Genomic DNA, 23715 nt, shown 5'->3' with positions numbered 1-23715 from the left:
TAAGAACAGTTTGTACAAATCAGGGTGCTTCCTTGAGGAGAGCAGTCTTTGTGATAGTGTTATTGCTTAAATGCTAATCTGTACATAAAAACTACAAATATTCCATATACCTATCTTTTGTAGTTGCCACTCCAGAGCACGTAATATTATTAAAAAAATCTAATTCTCCAATAAAAAAAAAAAATTATACAAGCATAACTTTGATCAAACGCCCCAAACCCAACTCATATATGCTTGTTTTAGAATGATGACCCTCTGTGGATGTGGTACAAAAAGATTGTTGTTAAAGTAAAGCAGCAATCAAAAGAAAGTAAATTTTAGGGCATGTGACGGGCTGCAGGGGAAATAAAATATTGTGCAATATCGCCTGCTACGTTCTGAATAGCATTTGGGCCACTTGATGTCAAGAGTAGGGGATATTTGTCTACTCGTGCAGATTTGCTCTGGTTTTTATTGGGACAGTAGTCCAAAGTTTGGTCCCATTTATGTGATCAGCCCACTCCCATCACTGCCAACACAGATGCAGCCCGTGTAGTCCAGCCCTTTATGTGGACACAGCCAGAGGTGACAATTTGATAAATGTAGGCGACAGGATTTGCCAGGGAAATGTAAAATCTGTCCATTTTTACACCCGTCAACACTTTACTGCAGGAGGTGGGGGTGGTTGTGGAATTTCTCCACTTTTGGAAGTGTGGTTTGCCAGTGTACGCTCTGGATGTGCAAGGTGGTTTTAACGCACAGCTTTCAAACTTTCAAACCCTCTTGAAAGCACATATTGGCCTTTCTACATGAACAGACTTCACTGCTGTTGTTTAGATTTCTCCTGGTTGAGGACTGACAACTCTCTCCTTTTTTCATTTTTTTTTCCCTGCCTGCCTATGTATCTGCCCATCTTTATATCTGTCTTTCCACAGGCGGTGAAATATTTCTATTGAGGAAACTAAAGCTTGAGCTTTAGCAGAAGGTCAGTTGTATTTACCTTTAGACTTTCCTTATCAGTCTGAGACAAAAGGATGCACTGAGCAGAGGACACCTCTGGTTATGGATTCCACTCACAGCCAGACACTAGTAGTCCTCTGTGGCAGAGGCTCACATCTGGCAGGTGCTTGTTTATGAGAGCAGTTAACACTGGATCAGGGAGGCTTTATAGCAAAACACATACACACGCAGACAGGCTTGAACTCAGGCAAACAGCAGACACACACACAGTCACACACACACGAACACAGCACCAGCAAGTACAATGTAGGGAGTCGTTTGTCCTTTTCCAATTTGTAGACATTTTCTGAAATCATAAGAATCATAATGACTTGCTACATTTTGTTCTTTTACTCAGCAGTGAAGTAAATGTAAAAACTTTTTATTTAATGTCAAATTTCCCACTACAGAAGAGAAAACTTATCATTTCATCTACACTTATTTAGCTGGTTTGGTTGTAGTATCACCTGACAATGTAGACTGACATAAACATCCATGCTTATCAGCTAACTAGCTGGCTAACAAGTGAGGGTACCCTGAGCCTAGGCAGTGTGTTGCACCCTGAGAAAAGTGAGTGTTTTCATGACTGGTAGACATTGGACTTCGTTGTTGGCTCAAAGCTAAAGTTCAAGGTTCAAGGGAATTATGACACAACACACTTGTAAATTTGTGTAAACAGTCTCTCTCTCTCTCTCTCTCTCTCTCTCTCTCTCTCTCCCATATACATATATATATATATATATATATACATATATATATATATATATATATATATACGTATATATATATATATATATATATATATATACGTATATATATATATATATATATATATATATATATATATATACGTATATATATATATACATATGAGATTTTTTTTTTTGTTTCTGCGAAACATTAGATCCACACGTGAGGACAGAACAGTTGCAGTATAATGTCCTTGTAAGTGGATATCAGGCTCATTTACAGCAAAATTTTGTATTTTGGCCTAAACAACCTAAAATGTGATGTCCACATATGTGGATGCCAGGTCTTAGAAGGTTAAAGAACAAGTTTCTTACTAGGTATTTTGTTTCCTTTAACCAGTCAGTTAGTAACATTATTTTAGCAGCAATGGTCTTGCTTGAAAGCATGACTCAGTATCAGTAAGCTGAATATTTGTATGACAGGTCTGGATCATGATGAAGGTCAAGTGAGCACCTTTTTTCAAAGATAAAAGCACTCATCACCTGCAAAGATGACAACAGGTTTACTGGGAAAGCTCAGAAAAACAATCAGACCATAAACAATTCTAGTGTACGTGCACACACACACACACACACACACACACACACACACACACACACACACACGGTGAAAGAGAGAGAGAGTTACTCATCCTTGACTGTGAAACTGGGTTGATGGGGGGCAGCCTATCTCCTATGGCTCACACCGTGCTGACAGGCTCATTATAGTGGAGTTAGAGTGGAGACCTTGGTGTGACAGAACCAAAGTCACTGCGGCCAACTCCCTCCAGCTTTCTGTCCCACTCACTGTAATGCCTGACCAGCATAGACATCACGGCACAGGCCTGTTCATCCAAACCATGGATCCCCCAAGGAGAAGAGCTTGTTCAGACCCCAGCAACACATTTCTGAGTGACTGAAATGCATCTAAATGCTTGACAAAAAGCTCATTTCGTGTCCAACAGTTTTCCCATAGGAATGCCCACTGCGGTTGGATTTCTACTTTCTTTAAAAGCTTTGACACTGAAAATGGAGTTGAAACAAGAAAGAAAATAAGGAAGGAATAATAACTAGTGTGTGTGTTTGTTTGTTTTTTTAATTTGATTGGGTTTTCTAGTCACAAAATTGGATAATGCAATGAAAAATCAAATGTGATCTGGAAATTCATCCAAATGTAAAATATTAGCATTGTTTAACATCAACAAACTGTCTGCCATTTATAATTCAGTTTTGAGATCCCTTCCCAGAGGCCTTAACTCACATTCTGGGCCATTTCACCTCAGGAAATCACATGATAGGGTGGGGCTAGGTTTCACAATGGGTTCAGAAACCTTGGCTGTTTGTGACCCACACCCGTTTTTACACCTTGGCTCGTGGGATTAGGAAGAGGATCAATAGGGGGTTCATGACCCTTTTGGGGACTGTCCCATACGGCTTAAAATCTGGGACTCTCCACCAATTGCTCTTAGAACTGAAGAAGCTTCTTAGATGAGAGGTGAAACTTCAGAAACGTCCAGATGCTTTTCTTTCCAAGCTCCTTAGACTATGATGACCTGGATGACTGAGAACCTTCACAGACATTAGCATTGTTTAACATGTGATCCCATAGTAGAGCACTTGTTAGCTCAAGAGTCACGCTGGGAGCCCTTTCATTATCCAGGTAAAAGACGGGTGTGCCCTACTTTTGCAGTATTCTTGGTCTCATTACTTCTTATTTTCAGCAATTACCAGGAACTTCTTAGCATCTTGTATATGACTCTTTTACGGAGTGTATTTGTGTGCACACCAGAGGGGGAAATGAATTGCTGTGTATTACAATGGGGTGTTGCATCCAAATGCATCTGTTCATTTCTACAAGAGTTTAAGTCATCCATCACCCATCTGCAAGATGACATCAATGCACCGAAAGGAAAGGCATATCTAGGAAATGTGTCACATCGGCCGCATTATATTACCATATCACATTGTTCTGTGACTGACTGGTAAGGTGGTGGAGATCATGGAAGCTGACTATCACTGGAGGGATTAGCGATAAATCCTTTTCATGACTTGCAAGCACATAACACCCCCTTCTCCCTTTAAATCTCTCTCCCGGCAGCTTTTCTCAATCTATTCCTTGATACATCACTCTGTCTCCCAACTAGTTCTCCATTTCCACTTCTTTCTTCCTCAGAGCCAGAGGCATGCTAGAAAAATAGACTGCACTCTAATTGCCAATGTAATGATGCAGTCCACTCATCTCACCTGCCTAATTAATACTACAGCTGCCACCCCTGCACTCTTTTTTCTTTTATAGTCTCACAAATGCACACATACTCTTGTGTAATTACAGGAGATGGCATGTTTTTATGAATCCATATCACATATGTCTGCCTTTATATACTAAGCCTTCTTTTTTTTTTCTCTCTCTGACTATTCCTTCTTTTCCACACTAAAACATTGGCCTGTCATTCTGAAATAACACATCAAGATGTACTTTTAGAACTGTAAAACTACTGCTCGCGTAGCTCCAGTATCCATGGAGATAATTATTACTCAAACTCTGTAACAAATTACAACCATTAAAAAAAAAATCACAAGTATAGACCCTAAAATATTGAAGAATTGTGATAAATCTGAAACACAGCCTGGGCAGACAAGTTTTTTTTTCTTTTATATTTATAAGTTAAGAGAATGTAAAATGTAGCCCCACTATCACTTGAATGGATTGTCTCATTGTTGTACTTCATTTTTGTTGTGACAGATTTGTTAGATGCACCACTGAGTAGTTTCAATGACATGAGTATTATACAGCAACAGCTTTCTCCAATTTACATGTACAACGTTGCTGTACTGAGGTCTGTTTTTGGTGGACGCGTCAGTTAATCAAATCTCGTCTGGTCTGTTGTTGTTGTCATTACGCCTCGGAGGTGGTAATTCCAAAAAAAGTCTAGGATTTAAGAAATGAATGTTCATATAAACCAGTGGTCCCCAAACTTTTTTTGCTAGGCCCCCCTTTGTTTTACAAGAAAAATGTTCATTGCAGTTTATTTCACACCTCAAACATATAGTAAACAATTAAGGAAATACAAGTAATCTGCAATAAATTACAGGTAGTGATAAAATAAACTACTAACTCTTTTAGGCTACGTCCGCACCTACACGGGTATTTTTGAAAACGCAGCTGTTTCGTCCACGTAAACGGCGTTTCGAATCACCGAAAACGGAGATTTCTTAAAACTCCTTTTTTGCGTTTACGTGTGGACGAGGAATACAGAGTTCGTCACAGCGTCAAAGGTATGTGCCTTTTTTCACGTCACGCTGTGCGCCACGTTATTGTTCACAGGAGATGAATTGCAGAGTGGCAGATAGAGACAAAATACTGTTAATCTGACTATCTGCAGGTTTTACACGCTTACATATACACACGCAGTTACTTTCCCTCCATTTACAAAGGCAGAGGCGTCACGGTGTAATTATTTTACGTGTAGTTGTTTTTTTTTCCTGTGTAATAATATTCAACATTGCTGTCAATAAATTTTTCAAAAAATGCCTCTCTGTGCAAAATAGGTTTAAAAACATAAACAGCTGTGGGATACTGTTTGTCTGTGATTTGAACCGAGGGGACAAATCGTGGCAGGATCAGCCTGATGTTATTTGTATCCCACTGTAACTTTACTGTATAAAGAGCTAACATCTCCAAAATGTCAGGAGTAGTTAGTCATTACAACAAGTGTTTGTGAACTAAGAATCAAGAATGTAGGATTCTGTTTGTCCGTGATTTAAACAGCCCAACGCTGCTCCCCACGAAGGGAAAACCAATCCTGCAGGGGAGACCTACCTCGGCACTTGTGCAGGTGAAGCCAAAGGGAAGATTTGCTTCACCATATTTTCTAGTCTTTGGCTTAGAATGAAGTTGGTTTGGAAACATATTCAGCGATGCTTCATCTCCTGCTTTGCGTTTGTGTGGGCGCCCCGTGCTAGCAGTTTTTTTTTTCCCTTTTCATACCGCGTCCCCCCCTGCAATGGCTCTGCGCCCCCCCCCCACACACACACACACACACACTTTGGGAAGCTCTGATATGAACAATGAATGAGTTATTAATAAAATTAATCAAACCCATGCTGGTTTTGCGATGCCAAATATGGATTACTTACACATAGGTGTTAGACTAGCACACTACTGAAACTCCTTATTTCTATATCGACATTAATATTAATAGGGGGGAAAAACACCCACTAATGAAAAAACACTTATTAAAAAACAGCTGGTGTGCAGGTGCTACATAGTATAAAGATGAAATGTTAGCAAATGTTTCCTGTCAATTTCTGCAGTAACAAAAAATCTTTTCTCTTATTACCAAAGATGTGATTTGGCAGATTTTACTCCCTTTTTCAAGGTATTACAGCAAAAACAAAAAACAACATTTAAATCCTAAAACAGATATGGATTTACATGTGTTGAGGGGAAAGAAGTACATTTGTAATTATATATTTGCAGTTAATACTTTACCTGGTGGCTCGAGTTTGTGAAATAATAATGTGAGACTCTCTGCTAACTCTTTATTCAGTTCATTCAGTTTTATTTATATAGCACCAAATCACATAGCAGTACTGAGGTGTTTTACAATATAAAACACCTTGAAGGTAAACAGCCTGCAATATTAGATAGTGCTGACTCATAGGGGGCCAGACAGTCCATTATGTTCAAGTACTTGGTGACAGTGGAAAAGAAAACACTCCTTTTTAACAGGCTGAAACTTCCAACAGAAGTGGGCTCAGGGAGGGGCAGCCATCTGCTGTGATGAGCTGTGGATGAGGGGAAAGACTGCAGAGAGAGACAGGGCAAAAACTACTGAAGAGAAAACTAGATGTTAATTACTAATGCTGGTTTGAACCTCTAAATGAAATAGTGGTGAAAATAGTTGAGTGAAGAAGAAAGTCCCAGGCATCATGGATAGGCCTGCAGCAGCCTAGGCCTACATAACAATGTGATGGCTCAGGGTCACCTGATCCAGCCCCACTTATAGGTTTGACCAACAAGAAAACTTTTCAGCCTAATCTTAAAAGTAGTGAGAGTGTTTGTCTCGCCAGTTCCATAGGAGAGGGGCCTGATCACCGAAGGCTTTGCCTCTCATTCTACTTTCCAATACATTAGGAACCACAAGTAACACCTTGCATGTGAGGAGAAGGATTTCAAATTTAATTCTGGATTTAACTGGGAGCAAATGAAGATAAGCAAATATAGGAGAAAAGTGTCTCTTTCTAGTCCCTGTCAGTGCTCTCACTGTGCCATTCTGAAGGCTTTTCAACCTGATGAAAATGAGTTTTAATAAAATATCTAAATTAGTTTTTCAGCATCACTCTGAGATAGAGGATATTTTTAATTGTAGCAATGCTGCACAAAGTATCTTTACAGTGGCTTGCAAAAGTATTTGCCCCCCTTGAACTTTCCCACATTCGGTCACATTACAGCCACAAACATGAATCAATTTGATTGGAAGTCCACGTGAAAGACCAACACAAAGTGGTGCACACATGGGAAGTGGAATGAAAATCATACATGATTCCAAACATTTTTTACATGGATTTTACATTTTGCAGTTATTTATTTGTAAAAAATGTTTGGAATCATGTATGATTTTCATTCCACTTCCCATGTGTGCACCACTTTGTGTTGGTCTTTCACGTGGACTTCCAATCAAATTGATTCATGTTTGTGGCTGTAATGTGACCGAATGTGGGAAAGTTCAAGGGGGCCGAATATTTTTGCAAACCACTGTAAAGGAGGCAATGCTACATATCTGTTTAATTTACATGAATCAATTGGAGTCTATGATATAGATTGACAGATTCAAACCAGTGTGGTGCAATTCCTTTAATTCTGCACGATCCCTGTAGTAAAACATTGTGGTGATTGGTGTTGAATGCTTGCACTTATTTCTAGCAGGACAACGATTGGGCAGCACTTATAACCCCCTTTAATGGAAGCAGTAGTGCATTTGCTCTGGCATCCATTTCCTTTTTTCTTTGATGAAACTTTAGGCAGCATATTTTTCAGAGGCCTTTTTTGGGTCACAAAAAGCGCTACAAGTTGCCAGTCCTGCGGCACAGCGGAAGTCTTGTGTAAACGGCTGCTCCTGGAGTCTAGTAATTATTTCCTTTTGCCTTTTTTCTTGTCCTCGTTACATTAAAGAATGCTGTTGACAACACATTTTCACGAGGTTTACTTTTGCTTTTGTTGTTGCAGCTGTTTTCTTTTACTTGCTCTTCTCTTTATTGGCTACAGTCTTTTTGTAAAATATAATGCATAGCTGTTCAGAATTAAAAACAATGAGGATAAAAAGACTTGTTCAAATTATACAAAATGTCTTCTTTTATTCTAGACCCTTTCATTCATTATGAGAGTGGCTGATACATGCTTCACATAAAAGAGGATCCGAGCTCACTCAATTCAAAAACTGACCTCCTGTTTCTGTCTTGTGTTTATCTGTTCTGTTCTTATCATTTTCTTAGTCTTTTTCCAATTAGACAAAGTAACCTTTGTTATGGTATTAACATAATTGGAAATCCATCTGTACAGATACAGTCTGAAGGGCAGAGTTAGTTCAAAGCACTGTAATGCCAGTTCTCATGTTCCCCTCAAGAGCCTCACTAGCAACTTGACGTGAGAGCTTTTGTATAAAATATGGATTTTGTTTAATTTTCTCCTCAGGATACCTGGTAAAGAATGGCTGTGATATGCCCTTTAACAACTTTGTCCAAAATAATGTTGTTAACATTCAATGTCTAATAGAAATTTACTAGTAATATTTAAAAAAAAAAACTGACATGCACATTTCAAAATAATAAATAAATGCTGAAATGTGTCCCTTAGAAACCCACAGTCGACTGTGAATGTTGCATAGACCAGTTCTTAGAAGATGATGACGAGGATACTATATCTGTATACCAGATACAGCAAGCCTCCACTTCAGCTCACCAGTGATAAAGACTCATATGAGCTATATTCTTTAAATACACAGGAGCTTTTTTTTTTAAGTCATTTTATCTCATCTAGCAACCATTTCAGTATATGAGGTCAAAGACCAGGTCATGCATTGAACTTTGGGGGCTAGGCCTCTAAAATATTTAATTTTCCAATCCACATCCCATATTTGTCTATAGCACAATTGTGTCATCAGGATTCATTCTAGACAGCACCACAAAGCTGAACTGAGCCTTTTTTCATACCTTTGATTCTCTTCTTCCTGTTGAAGATGTACTCAACAATTCATGTCTCTGTCCATGAAAGCAATCCTGCCTTTGTTTGAGAGTTCATACAGAGGGTAACACAAGAGAACAGCAAAGGTCATCACTTTAGGTTTGAATGAATGCAAATCACATTCCACTCTTTTCTGCTGTGAATACCAAGTTTCCTTGTGTGATCATGTATTATCTGATATCACAACTGGCAGAATAGGCATCTTTTTTCTTCATATTACCCTAATCTATCTTTGAGCTGGCACATTTGCTTTGTATCAGTCCTTATCAACTTTCGCTTAATGCCGATTTACATTTAATTTGTATTTTGTTTGGTTAGAGAAATTTTAGTCCTCAGAGATGCATATTTTTGTATATTTTCACAAACAGCAGAACCAAAGCAATCAGTTGAAAATAATCACCTGTCAAGTGTAACACTGGCTAAGGATTGGATTGCTCTCTCTGGGAGAGCTGCTGCCCCGTGTGAAGGACTCCGAGTATCTGCGGATCTTGTTCACCAGTGATGGGAAGGTGGAGCGTGAGATTGGCAGGAAGATTGTTGCTGCACTGGTAGTGATGTGAAGGCAAAGCTTTCAATTTACAAGACCGCCTACAGTCCAAGTAGGCTTTGTTTGTTTTTCTATCATTTTTGAAGATAACTTGAATATTTTAAAAAATTGCACGTACCAGTCAAGTCATGGCTGGAGATGCGCTTTTCAGTTTAGTGCGGCTATCTTCCCTTTCAGACTGTACTGCAGCCTCAGTTTATGTGCAGATGTATGGCTGAAAGTAACTATCCCTAATGGCATACTTTTCTGTTGCTGAAGCTACATCTCTAACCAGTAGAAGTGCATCCCAGTCACTCACACAGATGCAATGAGGCTGGTGTTATGTTGCTGAGGTAAGCACTGGTTGAAGTGTTGAGAACTTTATTATTCATCAGTTATCATTATTTGTCTACTCTTGTTGGTAACATGATGTTAGCTGCTCCCCTGCTGTGTGCATGTGGGATTTGTTCATACAAATTTACCAACTCTCTACCATTTATCCACAAATAATACCGCATTCTTGCTATTTAAAAAAATCTATGGATATACATTATTATCATTTAATATTTTGCCCTGAAAATGTCATGTTGTGACAGAAAGATTAATTTCATGGATGTCAGAGGTTGAAATAAGCCATCTCGGTTGGGTGTTCGGGCTCAGCCTCAAAGACGAGGCGAGGAACTCCAAGAATTGGTCCTCCCTCACATCAAAGAAGCCAGCTGATATTGTTGGCCATCAATATGCCTGCTGGGCTCCTCCTCTTGGAGGACATGCCCAGTTGGGAGGACACCATGGGGTAGACCCAGAACTCACTAGAGAGATTAGAAATTTCATCAGGCCTGCTAGTGTGCCAGGGTTCTCCAGGAGGAGCTGGAATATCGTGTTGTGTAAAAGGACATCTGGTATACCCTGCTTAGTATGGCGGCACTGCAACCTGACTTTGATTAAGTGGAAGAAAATGGATGGAAGGAAGCGAGGCAGTTCAGGAAACAGATGGACTTTTGATAGGATTTGAACATTTTTCTTTTAGCTAAATGTTTACTTCAAAGTCCTTCATCATCAGTAGGGGGGAAATAATCCTCTAAAAATTGGTAATGCCCTGTAATATAATCCCTTTCTGCCGTAGGGTTTGTTTTGATTAAACTCAAATTCGCTCATAGAACTTGGGGGTATCTGGGCTTTATGTGGACTCTTCATATCTATAAAATATGAAAACATTTCAGATTTTATGACTAATCATTTGCAACAATCTCCGTGGTGCTTTCTAAGGCTGGGTTACATAATACTGAAAATGGAGGCCCAAGTTAGAGAACAGAAATCCATCAGAAGACAAATTTGAATTCCATTTCAGAGAGTTTTTTTTTCCCTCAAATCGAGTTTTACAGCATTTAAGAACATTCAGGGAAAGGTTTGAATTAAGGACTGTTTCCAAAATGCACACCTTTCCCTGACAGGAACCCCTGTTTGCTAGGTGAAACATTACAGCATTTGTTTCGCCATTTCCTGTGTTTCAAACAGACTACTTCTCTCTAAAAATAATTGGTTTGCAGGCTCTGTGATGCTGCTTTCAAGTGCACCATGTAACCAGCTTTTGCTGTAGCCAGCTTTTTCCTTCGTTTGAATTCAGCTGGTCTTGCACTCGAGTGAGTTGGGTCACAAATAATGACACAATGAATCACAGAGCATGTTTTTGCTTTCGGTGGCTTTTCACAAATTATTTGAAAACCGAAGCAAAGACAACTACAAAAGGATATTGGAAGTAATGATATCACATCAAGTACAGCCGAAACAGATTCCGTTGTGCAAACCAAATGTAGTCAGTAATCATAAATAAGAAATTACATTTAAAATTTTCATCAGTTGGTGGTTCATCCATCCATCCATCCATCCATCCATCCATCCATTCGCTTCCGCTTATCCTTTTCAGGGTCGCGGGGGGCGCTGGAGCCTATCTATTTTCAGCCGCCTTCAAAGATGTTCGCAGTAGCACTGTTGATGTTTCTAATCATCCTTTGAACCCGTTTTGTGTGTTCCAATAAGGAATGGCGCATTGTTCAAGCAGTGAAATTACATTTTACATGCATAAGAATTTTAAATCCCACCATCAACATTTGGGAGATGAAGTGGCTGCCAGTTTCCAGAAGGTTATAATTTGAAATTCCTTTGTGTAGTATTATCCTTGGCAAACGCCTTCTTAAACATGCCCTCTAGCAGGATCAGCACAAGGGAGTGACTCTTAAGTGAGAAAATATTTCTAAAGGGACAAAAAAAATCATCGGAAACAGAAGGGAAAAGGGGTAAGTTTAATTATACGATTACCCTGACGGACTTTTGTGCTGCTTAATTTTGTCCAAAGGTCAAAGCTTTCACGAGACCGTTGTTCTTCAACATAAACTGCACGCTCTCTTGCATAAATCCTCCTCTGGCATTTGGGTGTTTTGCTAATTTTTCTGAAATTGGGATGTGATAAAACTGTCACCCATGTGGTACATTATTAGCTAAGCCATTGTTTCCCTTGTGTTAATTTTCCAAAGGGCACTCCAGAATCTCAGGCAAAAAATAAAGAACACTCAAGATGGAAAATGATTGTCTAGAATAAAGATGATATGCCAAAAAGAAAAATCATTGTAAACAAATACCGTTCTGGTATTAAAAAAAAAAAAAAGAAGATGAATATCAATATTGTTTTTTAAAATTCCCATTAGACTTTTTTTTTCCATCACATCATTCCATTTAAAATCCTCTGCAAGGCAGATTCACCATGAACACATGAAAGAAGCTAGTTCAACAACTTTAGTGAGCCAAGTAGCTGCCTAGCAACCAGCTATTGGCTAGCTCCTTGCTGATTTCATTGTTCATCCCCAGAGGTTGGTGCTGAGGTAAAGGCCTGAAAAGGTCAGGTCCGGTCAGAGCTTCTAGGGCATGGTGCATTTGAGTGTTGTCTGATTGAAGTCTTTTGATTTCCATTTATAGGTACAGCTGGTTGCCAATAGCGTAGGGTATACTTGGTTCCTTCATAATTGGATGACCATACTGTTTGTAACATTTCTCCTGTCCTTGGTATAACCTAAATAACAACTTGTAATCAGCATTTTATTTCATCCACAAGATGCTTATGGTCATGATGAAACTGTGTGCAGACCAAAGTACTTCCAGATCAAATTTTTGAAAAAAAAAAAAGGAAAACTATAGCATAAACTTCCTTACCTATTCAATTTAACGGATATCTGTGCATAGAGTACAGGTTGCTAGAGGTAAAAACTTGTTGCCTGTCAAAGTCGGTGATAGCCATTAAATTGTTTAATCCAAGTACCTTGATACCCCTTTGGCATCAAGATAAGTAAAAGCGATATCCCCTGAATCTTATTCTTGACTGTATGAAAAAAAATCTAACATCTAATCAATGTGACTAAGAGGGAATCATTATGCACAGAGATAAGTGGTCTAAGTGATAAAGTGTTAATATTTAAAAAGGGAGAAATTCAAAGAGAGAGTGTGTAAAACAGAGAGGGGGGCAAAATAAGAAAAAGATAAGGGTTGGATTCGAGCCTTATCTCACTGTTAATGGTATTTCCAGAAGAGCTGAAGTGAACAGGGAAGACTTCACCAACCTGAGGTGTTCCTCCTATAATTTGGGCAAATCTATGCATTATCGCTCTGTTTATGGTCTTTTCTCTTCACTCGTTCCCTCCTGATTGTGTCTGGTTAGTGAAAGATCATGGTTATGATGACAAAAATACCTCAGAAATTGTCTGCTGAGTATAAAAAGGTTAGTTTTCTGTGAATCAATTTTCGTTTTGTTTTTTCCATCATGGAGTATGACACCTGCTGTCAGTTTGGAATCACAGTGGCTTCAGCTGACATGTTTACTTGTTTCAATTATTTGTAACAGCCAGTTCAGAAAAACGTAGCAATAGGCAATAAAAAAAATCTGCCTGTCCTAGTTACAAATGTGACTTGTACATTTCGTATTCTAGTCAACATATAAGCTTTTGAACAACATAGAAGTAATTAATATACTTTTAATTAACTTAATTCTTTGACAATGGCTTCATGACTTCTGTGTTTGACAGTAGGAATGTTTGACATAAAGATCAATGTCACATTGTATTCATTGCATGGATATATTATATGTAATTAATGTGTATAAAGATTTCATTAAATTCGTCAGAGTGCTTTTATTAGAGAATATGGTACGTAAAGGCAGATAGAGGAGGACCAAGGTGAGAGAAATGAAAGAAATTGGCTTTCTTTGTTGTTGTTTTTTATTTGAGGGCCAGTGATCAGTAAGAGCTTTGCATTATTAAGTAACCTCTTGTCTCTCGTGAATGAGTCGGGATGTAAGTGAGGTTTCAGAGGAGTGATGGTGAGACGGAAGCAAGGGTTTGCAGCATGGCCTGTATGTAACTTTCAGTGTGATACATGTCAGAGAAGCTCGGCAACTGGAAGCACTGAACAGCTAGAAGCTGCAAACTTACATATACGTGACATATGCAGAAAAGAAAATGCAATGATTGATTTTCTCACTGAAATGAGCTGCTATCAGAAGTCATCCAGTTGAACTGGCTTTGGAAATGCTTGCAAAAGGAACATGCTCCTCTTCACCTTAGAAATTTGAGGCCTGCTCCAAAAGCTCATTTAGTAATTATATCTCTGTAAAGGCAATTTTCAGAAATTAAACTGGAATTGCATCAGACCACAATTACACAATCACAGAGGAGACACAGGAGTATCTTGAGCAGTAAATGGACTATGTGCCTCCTGTTTATTAGACAGCACAGGCAATTTAATTTTGGGTTAATGGTGACCAAATAATTGGCCTGTTGTCACAGTCCTTGTTTACATATATTTAATAATCATTAGTATGTACTAAGTGGAGGCCTTAGTGGAGCTCAATCTGATCTCTAAACAATTTCTTCCTTCCAAAATGCCTTCATATACTTTGAAATACAAGATATTTGTGTGTCCCTCATCAGCCACAACAGTTGATTTGGATGCTGTCTCATTAGTTGGCTGATACTAATTGTAATCAGTCGCATAGATATGACCAGTAGGTGCACTCTTATGTACTAGCAGACTCAGTAGGCAGTTGTCATCTATTCTAAGCATTGTTAAACACAAAGCAACCAAGAATATGTAGGAGTCGTCCAAATGCAGTACAATGGAAAAACCTAGTCGCCCACCCTTATCCTTCTCTAAATGTTACCTCCTTTTTTGTCATTTTTTTCTTTTTTTCTGTTCTTTATTTTGCGTTTTTGGACATTAACCAAAAGCTTTTTTTTTCATATTCTGCAGCAATATTGTCTGCAATAGACAAAATGGTAAAATCCGCAGGACGATCTTGAATATAATCCAACTTGCCTTTGACTAAGACTAAATGTCAAAAAGCCAAACTATGTAGACCAAGTCAAACAGATGTGAAAGAGTTTAAATATTTAAGTCTTTTTTACCAGCTGGACGTTGTAGAGCTGTCCTGGTTGACACGCCTCTACAATGTTGCGTGGAGTCCAGGGGCAGTACCCCTGGACTGGCAGACCGGGGTGGTGGTCCCCATCTTTAAGAAGGGGGACCAGAGGGTGTGTTCCAACTACAGGGGGATCACACTCCTCAGCCTCCCTGGGAAAGTCTATGCCAGGGTGATGTAAAGGAGAGTTCGTCCACTAGTCGAACCTCGGAAACAGGAGGAACAATGCGGTTTTCGTCCTGGTCGCGGAACACTGGACCAGCTCTTTATCCTCTCAAGGATACTTGAGGGTGCATGGGAGTTTGCCCAAACAGTCTACATGTGTTGTGCGGACTTGGAGAAGGCATTCGACCATGTCCCTTGGGGTGTCCTGTGGGAGGTGCTGCGGGAGTATGGGGTGTCTGGCCCATTGCTACGGGCCATTTGATCCCTATACAACCATTGCAAGAGCTTAGTTTGCATTGCCTTTCACTTCAGTGGCTTCAGAGTGTCATCTCTGCTTTTCGCGGATGATGTGATTCTGTTGGCCTCATCGGGTGAGGGCCTCCAGCTCGCACTGGAACAGTTCGCAGCCGAGTGTGAAGCAGCGGGAATGAGGATTAGCACCTCCAAATCTGAGGCCATGGTTCTCAGCCGGAAAAGGGTGGAGTGCCCACTCCAGGTCGGGGATGAGTTCCTGCCCCAAGTGGAGGAGTTCAAGTATCTCGGGGTCTTGTTCGCGAGTGACGGGAGAAGGGAGCCGGAGATCGACAGACGGATTGGTGCGGTGGCTGCAGTGATGCGGACGCTGCACCGGTCCGTCGTGGTGAAGAGGGAGCTGAGTGTAAAAGCGAATGGCCATGAGCTGTGGGTAGTGACGGAAAGAATGAGATCGTGGATACAAGCGGCGGAAATGAGCTTGCTCTGAAGGGTGGCTGGCCTCAGCTGAGGTGGTTCGGGCATCTGACAAGGATGCCTCCTAGGCGCCTCCTGGGGTTGGTGTTCCGGGCATCTCCCACTGGGAGGAGGCCCCGGGGCAGACCCAGGACATGCTGGAGAGATTATATCTGGGTGTTATTTTTGACTCTGAGCTTGGTTTTATCCCACATGTTAAACATGTAACCAAAATTGGATTTTATCATCTAAAAAATATAGCCAGAGTCCGCCCTATTCTCTCTCGGGCCAACACGGAGATGCTGATGCATGCTTTTATTACCAGTCGCATTGATTACTGTAATGCCCTGCTCTCTGGTCTTCCTAAGAAGAATATTTCAACTTTACAACTCTTGCAAAACTCGGCAGCTCGTGTGCTGACGAAGACCAGAGGGCGGGCCCACATTACACCGGTTTTAGAATCGCTGCACTGGCTCCCCGTGTGTTTCAGGATCGATTTTAAAGTTCTTTTATTGGTTTTTAAATGTCTTAATGGTCTTGGGCCTTCTTATCTCTCAGATCTGCTTTTACCATACGAACCCTCGGGGACCCTGAGGTCCTCTGGTACTGGCCTTTTGATTGTCCCTAAAGTCAGGACACATACTCACGGAGAGGCAGCTTTTCAGTGGTATGGTCCTCGTCTGTGGAACAGCCTGCCGGAGGAGCTCAGGGCCGCAGAGAACGTACATGTTTTTAAGAACAGGCTCAAGACCCACCTTTTTAATTTAGCTTTTACTTAGCGTTTATTTATTTTTTATGCTTATTTATTCTATCCTGTTATTCTATTATTAATTTAGGATTTACCTAATATTTATTGATTTTATTCTTATTCATTTTTTAATCTTCTTACTCTATTTATATTTATATTTATATTGTATCCTGTTCTTATTTATTTTATCATTTTACCCTGTATATATCGTATTGCGTCATATCTCCAGTGTTTCCTCGGAGGGCGCTCTCTGCACCGGGGCTGTTATTGACCATGGCTGCTGGGTCTCTGGGGTCCTCTCAGCCTGGTTGGGGGGCTCCTTGGCCTCCCTCCTGCTGTGTGCCCAGCCCGGAGGCTGCGGTCTGTGACCGGCTCTCTGTTATAATGTTTCCTCACTTGGCTCATGCGAGCCCAGCCCAATTTTTACTCTTTAAGTGTGCGCGTGTGTGTATGTGTGTGTGTGGGTGGGGGGATATATGTGTATTGAGAGTGTGGGGAGTGAGTTGGAGGGTGGGGTGGGCTGCTTTTAACTATGTAAAGCACTTTGTGCTACATTTTTTCTGTATGAAAAGTGCTTTATAAATAAAGATTGATTGATTGATTGATTGATCTCTCGGCTGGCCTGGAAACGCCTTGGTGTTCCCCCGGATAAGCTGGAGGAGGTGGCTTGGGAGAGGGAGGTCTGGGCTTCTCTGCTTAGGCTGCTGCCCCTGCGACCCAGCCCAGGATAAAGCGGATGAAGACAGATGGATGGATGGATGTTCCAAAGAGACATTACAAGGGAGTTATCAAAATGCCTGTTACTCTACATTTAAAGGAGCCAACTCAGATAGCATGGCTATCCAACCAGGATACCATTGAGGCACCTTGACAGGAAGGTATTCAAAGCAACGAAGAACAGGAGACCTCAGAGTAGTCTCCTGTTTTTCACTGAATGGATATCTTCTGGGATTCAAATGCTTGACTAAGGATTGACTAAGGATCAGGACACTGTGCTTACATCACTGCCTCTGTGACCCAGTTCCATAAGTAGTGGTGATTTCAATCTTCTGTCCCATCAAGCAAGAGAGGAATGAATAGCAACGCATACAATGAGTGATATGTAATGTCATTAGAGTAGAAAAGTAATAATCTCATGCCCACTTTAAAGTGAAGACTGTGATTTGTATTTGGTTACCCGATTAAACAAGCTGAGAGTTGCTATTAACCCTTTAAAGCCGGTCGGAAGTGACGTCTTTTTTGCAGAAATGTAGTTTTTTACCATCAGGGCCTCATGAGCATATACTGGTGTTTTTAAAAGTTATGTTTGACTTTATGACTTTCTGTATCGTTCCTGGGATGCTTAAAACTCAAATTGCACTGCTGGAAATAGTTTATTTTGATGCACATGCTGCTTTTTTGCAAATTTGCACTATAATATTTATTTTTGTTTTTCCTGCAGTATATAAAAATTGGTGTATTTCAAAAATAAAACTATGAAGACACTCAAAATAAATTCCCTGTGGTGGGAAACTATTTTGTGCAACTTTTTTGTATTTACAGTTTTGAGGGATAAGCCTCAAATATATGTTAAAAAAAACAAAAAAGATTTTCCATTTTTTTGTAGTTTATTGCACTTTTTTTGCAATTTATGTAATTACTATGCACTTAATGCATATATATTATTAAAATTGGGGCTATAATGGTTGTATTGATGTATAGCAACTTGAAATGCTCCCAAAAATGGCACTACAGCATGTAAAAAATATAATATAAGCTCTGGCGGACTTGGCTCTATGGTAGGTCTTAAAGGGTTAAAGCCCAGCAGACACATTGGAATTGATTTAGGATTTGATTAATCAAATTTTGTACCTTCTTTGATTTCCACAGTAACAATTCCTAAAGTTAATTATTCAAACTAATCCTAATTTAGACTAAATGGTCTAAATGACTTGCCAAGGAAAGTTAGACATTTGTTTGGATCATTTGTCTTTTAAAAATAAAATCATGGTGCATCTTTGGTATCTAAATACAATAGAAGAGGGTTTTTCATGCATTTCTTTTAGTCACTGTGGACTGGATCATGCCAAAAGAGTTCTTGGACATAATCATTGACGAACTCAGCTGCTTGCCCCTAATTCCTTTCCTTTCAATCAGTATTATAGGGTCAGACTAAAGCCATGCTGAAACACAACTCTACCTGTGATTTCTGGTGCACACCACTAAAGTGTTATGACAGTATCATGCATGGTTACTTTGTTATAGCACTGACAAAATATTTCCACAGACATCCAAACAGTCAAACATAATACCTGCCAAAGTACTCACAGCTTCCTGGTAGTTTCTGGTGTTCTCATCAGGACCATCACACCCAGAGAAAATAATACCAGGTATGCTGTAATAACACTTCTATTCTTCTGTTAAAGTTTTCCACAAATACTTAACTTCTAAACTGCTTTTCTCACACTGGATCCATGTCTTTAGTCACCAGTTCATGTGTTTTCACACTTCCCTTTACAGAAATTCATCATCCTCTGGGCGGCATATTTATATTTATCCCAGGCTTTGTGTTGCTTTGTACACTTCAGAGAGAAACACATGTGCTTACACACATGCATGCATGTACTTGCTTCCTGTTTTCTTTTAATTAATGACTGTGGTGTTAATTAGAAGGCATGGAACTCTTCAATACCCTCCCACAGTCTCTCATCCATTCTCATATTCGCTCCTCTGAGCTTCATAAGGCAACACTTTGAAGTGTTTTGATCTCAGCAGCAAACGGCATAGGCAAACAAAAAACAGAGTTTGAGGGATACAAGAACTTCATAAACTGCACAGTCCTAAACATGATACAGAAGGATATTGCAGCTGTTTATGGTGCTCCTGGCCATTTAACCGGGATGCTTTGTCTGTTCAACTGTGCATAATTGTGCGTATTGTCTTCTCTCTTGCCTTTTTAAGTATGTTTTAACAGTGGCTAGCATTCACTCTTGCTTCCCCTGTTCCACCTAATGAGCATGAAACACGGGCACTGTCACCATGTTAAGCCTCCTTTCTTTTAATTATCTTTCTTCACATCAGTTGGGTTGACAAAGGTTGCCTCTCGTCGAAGTTTAGTCGGCTTAGCACCATGGAGGGATGTTTGGTAAAGAGAAAATGTCCATCTGTGGTGTAAGTGACCTGTTGACATGATATACTTTTACTGAAATGTTTGATTTGAGTTAGGCTTCGTCTAGCCGGAGTTTCATATGCTAACTTGGTTTTCTCCTTGGGCATCAAATAACGGCATTTTCTTGCAAGTTGCTGTTTCACAGTTAATAAGCTGTTGGCTGTATGTTGAGCTTTAGGCACCAGACTACTTGATTAGGTTTAGGAAAAGGTCATGTCTTTAACTATTTGACACTTAACCAGTGACACATGTGTGCTTAAAGCGGTCCTGAATAATCATCCATATGTGACAATTTGTGAATGAGACCCTTCTTACCATTGCCATTACCCAGTGCATCAGGGATTTGCCAAGGTACACCTTGGCATATCTGCCAGCCACTTTGACAAAGCAGTAGTATAAAGAACAGCCAGTGAAATCACGCTCACCTACATCTGCCCCGGCAACGTTATATAAAGTTGTGGAAACGTTTATCATTTAAAATGAATTTCGTCAAACTTTTGAAGCCTGATTTAGATCTCATCTTTAAAACAAAGCAACTGTATTTGTTTGTGTTTGTTTTGTTCTCCCGCTCCCACACAGAACATATTTGGCATCACACACTGAGATGCTAAAAGCTGAGAACAACAAACTTGGAGGAGAGGTGGCAAAACTGTTGCCTTGACAAACAATGGGATCTTTGAGGCCTCGTGATGTCTCCTTATGTGATACAAGACTTAACCAGTTACCAACAGGTTATATTCATATATAAAAGAGAAGTTGCCAAGCACCTGTATGTCATTTTGGAGATAAATCACTGTCCTGCAACAGGTGCATGGATGAATTTTTGTTTCAAACCTATGAGGTTTTGGTTAGACTCTGAATGTATGAATGAGAGTTTCCATGTATATATACAGCAACTCACAGCCACGGGTTTGCAATTTCTGCTGATTTATCACAAACAGATCCAACTGCAGACAGACTGACTGTCTCATTGCTGTTTCATTGCTTTCTTGATGCATCAAAGTTGCTTTGAAGATAGCAACAGAGTGCGTGTGCTTGCAGACCTGGTCCCTGCGTTGGAAGCAGCCATTTTGGAGGCAATGAAATTCCAATTAAATTGCACATGATTGCAGTCATTTTGATCATACCGTGGTCTCCAGCCAGCGTTTTCCTTAGACTTGACTGTAGCATTACAACATTCCTATATTGATTTCATGTAAATTTTGCTCAGCTCAGTTCCTCATAACATAGTCACGATATGCTGAACTGGTTTAAACTAACTGTATTTGTGAAAATGCACAAAAGAGTTTCACGTATTGGTGAGGGCTATTCAGCATACACAGCAGCACTAAAAGCGAGACAGGAACAGCACTGCTGCCACCGTGCTAACAGTGACAGCAATGGCAAGCACAGTTATGTGGAGATTTCTCACACTGGCTCCCTCCCCCAAGCCTTCCAACCCCCCTGCTGGACTAGATGGCAGTTGAGCATCTGTTACTAGACCACACCACTTACTTTGGCATATTTTGCATTACTTTGAGCAATTCGTATAAAAAAAAAAGTGTCGATCCATTATAGAGCATATAAGCATGCCATGTTTGGCAGTCTTCACAGAATTCTATCATTTTTTTTTTAATCCATGGTTGAATAAAATCACTCGGATTGTTAGGGCCTGCACATAATCATCACATGCCGGTCCACATTCCCCTCGCGGCAGTACCAGTAGTTCTGATAAAGCTGCTGAATGTTTATAAGTATAGACTTCACACAGTGTCTGCTGTGAAGCCTGCAGTGTGCTTAGAAACTTCGCATTACACCTGTGCTTTTTCCGACTGTGAACCTGAAAAAGGCAGATTGACAGTATGTCAAGTGATTGATAAAAAGTGTCAGGATCTCACCACCACCAATTTCTTCTAATGCCTTACAGCTGTGAGAAGCTCCCCCAAAAATCAAGCATTTTTTTAGCTTTCAGAGTGTCACTTGACAATACACTCAAAACCTGCATGAGCGAGCTGTGTATCAGTGAGTCACAGCTCCACCCAAAGTACTTTAACTCCATTTTCAAACCAGTTCAAGATTTAAGCATTTTTTTTGTATATACATACGAGTTTCATTCAAAGTTTGCATTCATTGCCACAACACTGCTATGTCTTTACTTATTTCCAAAAGTAAAGACATATGTACCAGCAGCATGCGCAGGCGAATCACCCCACTCTAATTGATTAAAGAACTGAAAATCACAAAACAGGCTTGCTATCGTCATTCTGCTCCAAGCAAAAATCTTTAATATGCCACATTCCAGTTCTTGTAAGCTTGATGTCTATGCAGAGCTCCAGTGTTTTGTCTGGTTGGACAAAGATGTTCTCTCAGATTTCACTTGCAGGCATCAGTATTTTTGCTCTGCTGTCAGCTTGTCAGACCGGATGCAGATTGATTCTGTGAAACAAAGCTGCAAGGGTAATCTGGTGAGACATAGGGATACAGGTGGAGTAGAGATGAAAATTAAGGCATAATGAAAAAGAATTATTAGAAGATTTATCAATTTTTAAGTAATAGTGTGGTCAAATTTAAAGCAGCATCACTATGTCTGTTTCTTAGTTAATGTTTTGCATGGATGAGATGTGTATTTTCTGCAAGAAGGAAGCAGAGTACATTTGGCCAGAGGCAAAATTGATATTCCAGCCAAGTGCGACACCCAGTTAGGCCTCACGCCCTCATTGAAGTCTCTGTGCTTTCTATCTGTTCTGTAAGACAACGCTACACTTCCATGTGTTGATAAGGAGATGGTTATTGAGCTAAAATTAATTAAAAATACATCCTGTCTTTTCTTGGGATACTTTCTGAAGGGCAGCCCAAGCACATTTCAGAATTCATTAGCTGCTTAATGATCATTGCCAGACTGGTACTCTCACTAATGTGCCAATCATATTCAACAGTTTAAATTTCTTTAAAAGTCTGAGGGCTATCCAGAAACCATGGAATGTGTCTTCAGTTAATTTAGCACACGCAAGGAGAAAAATATCACAGCAGATTCAATGTCATTGGAAAGTTCATATGCATTTCAACAATGCTCTTGCACTTTGCCTTTGTAGGAGAAATTCTGCATTTTATTCATTGCATGGTGCATCTAATGATGTTCCTCTGACCAAACAAGGAAACTGAAAGTCATTAGCTGTGAAAAAGGTCAATGCACGCTGGATCCACCTTTTCTTCTGCAGCACCCATTGTGATTTTGCCTAGGACACATTTTTGCTAGTAGAGAGTTCTGCCCCTAAAGATCACCCCACCAATAATTTCTTCTTGTCAGTTTGCTTCCTTTGATGAGGAGGCTGTACTCTCTTTGTAGCTCTTATGTTTACATCATTTTAAGTAAGAAGAGAACTGTAGAAAAGATCTAAAAAACAAAAATGAGCATGCAGAATTATTTTTAGTCCCAGATGAAGGAACATAGTAGATACTTCTGTTCATCTGGACGTAGCGTTTTCAGTTGGAGAAATATTTCATCATCGTCCAAGTGGCTTCTTTAGTCTCAGGTGACTGCAGGTTTCCCCAACCTTTTAAACAGTACCTTTGCACAATGACTGAAACTAGCACCACTGACTAACAATGAGCTATGAGGTCAGTTTCTTGATTATCTTCATCTTGATATGCTAATTGTCATGACCATTGGTCAACAACCACCAATCAAAGACCATGAGTACCATTCACAGAGAGTTGGGGAATGGCTGCAGTCACAGAATTGTATGATGGTTACCCTTAGGCCCCTCCTCGATTCAGAGATGGTCTTTCCCTTTTCACGTAAATGGCCTCCTTGACTCCGCGCTCAAACCAGCGTTCCTCCCTGTCCAGGATGTTACATCCTCATCATTGAAAGAGTGTCCACTGGCCTGTAGGTGTGAATAGACTGCAGAGTCCTGGCCTGATGAGTTAGCTCCTCTGTGTTGTGCCAACCACTTACCCAGAGGTTGTTTGGTTTCCCACTGAAACGTTTCTCTCATTGAAAATGTTACATCCAGATGAACGTAATT

At 40.0% G+C, this 23715-nt stretch overlaps 1 protein-coding gene across 1 annotated transcript in view; it reads left to right on the top strand.

The window, feature by feature from the left end:
- nrg3a (neuregulin 3a) overlaps window positions 1–23715 on the top strand; it is a 363361-nt gene that overhangs the window by 256474 nt on the left and 83172 nt on the right. The gene's annotated exons all lie outside the window — the stretch shown is intronic.

This window comes from Maylandia zebra, linkage group LG13 (assembly GCF_041146795.1).
Source record: "Maylandia zebra isolate NMK-2024a linkage group LG13, Mzebra_GT3a, whole genome shotgun sequence".
Lineage (NCBI taxonomy): Eukaryota > Metazoa > Chordata > Actinopteri > Cichliformes > Cichlidae > Maylandia > Maylandia zebra.
This window is presented reverse-complemented; position numbering and strand designations above follow the sequence as displayed.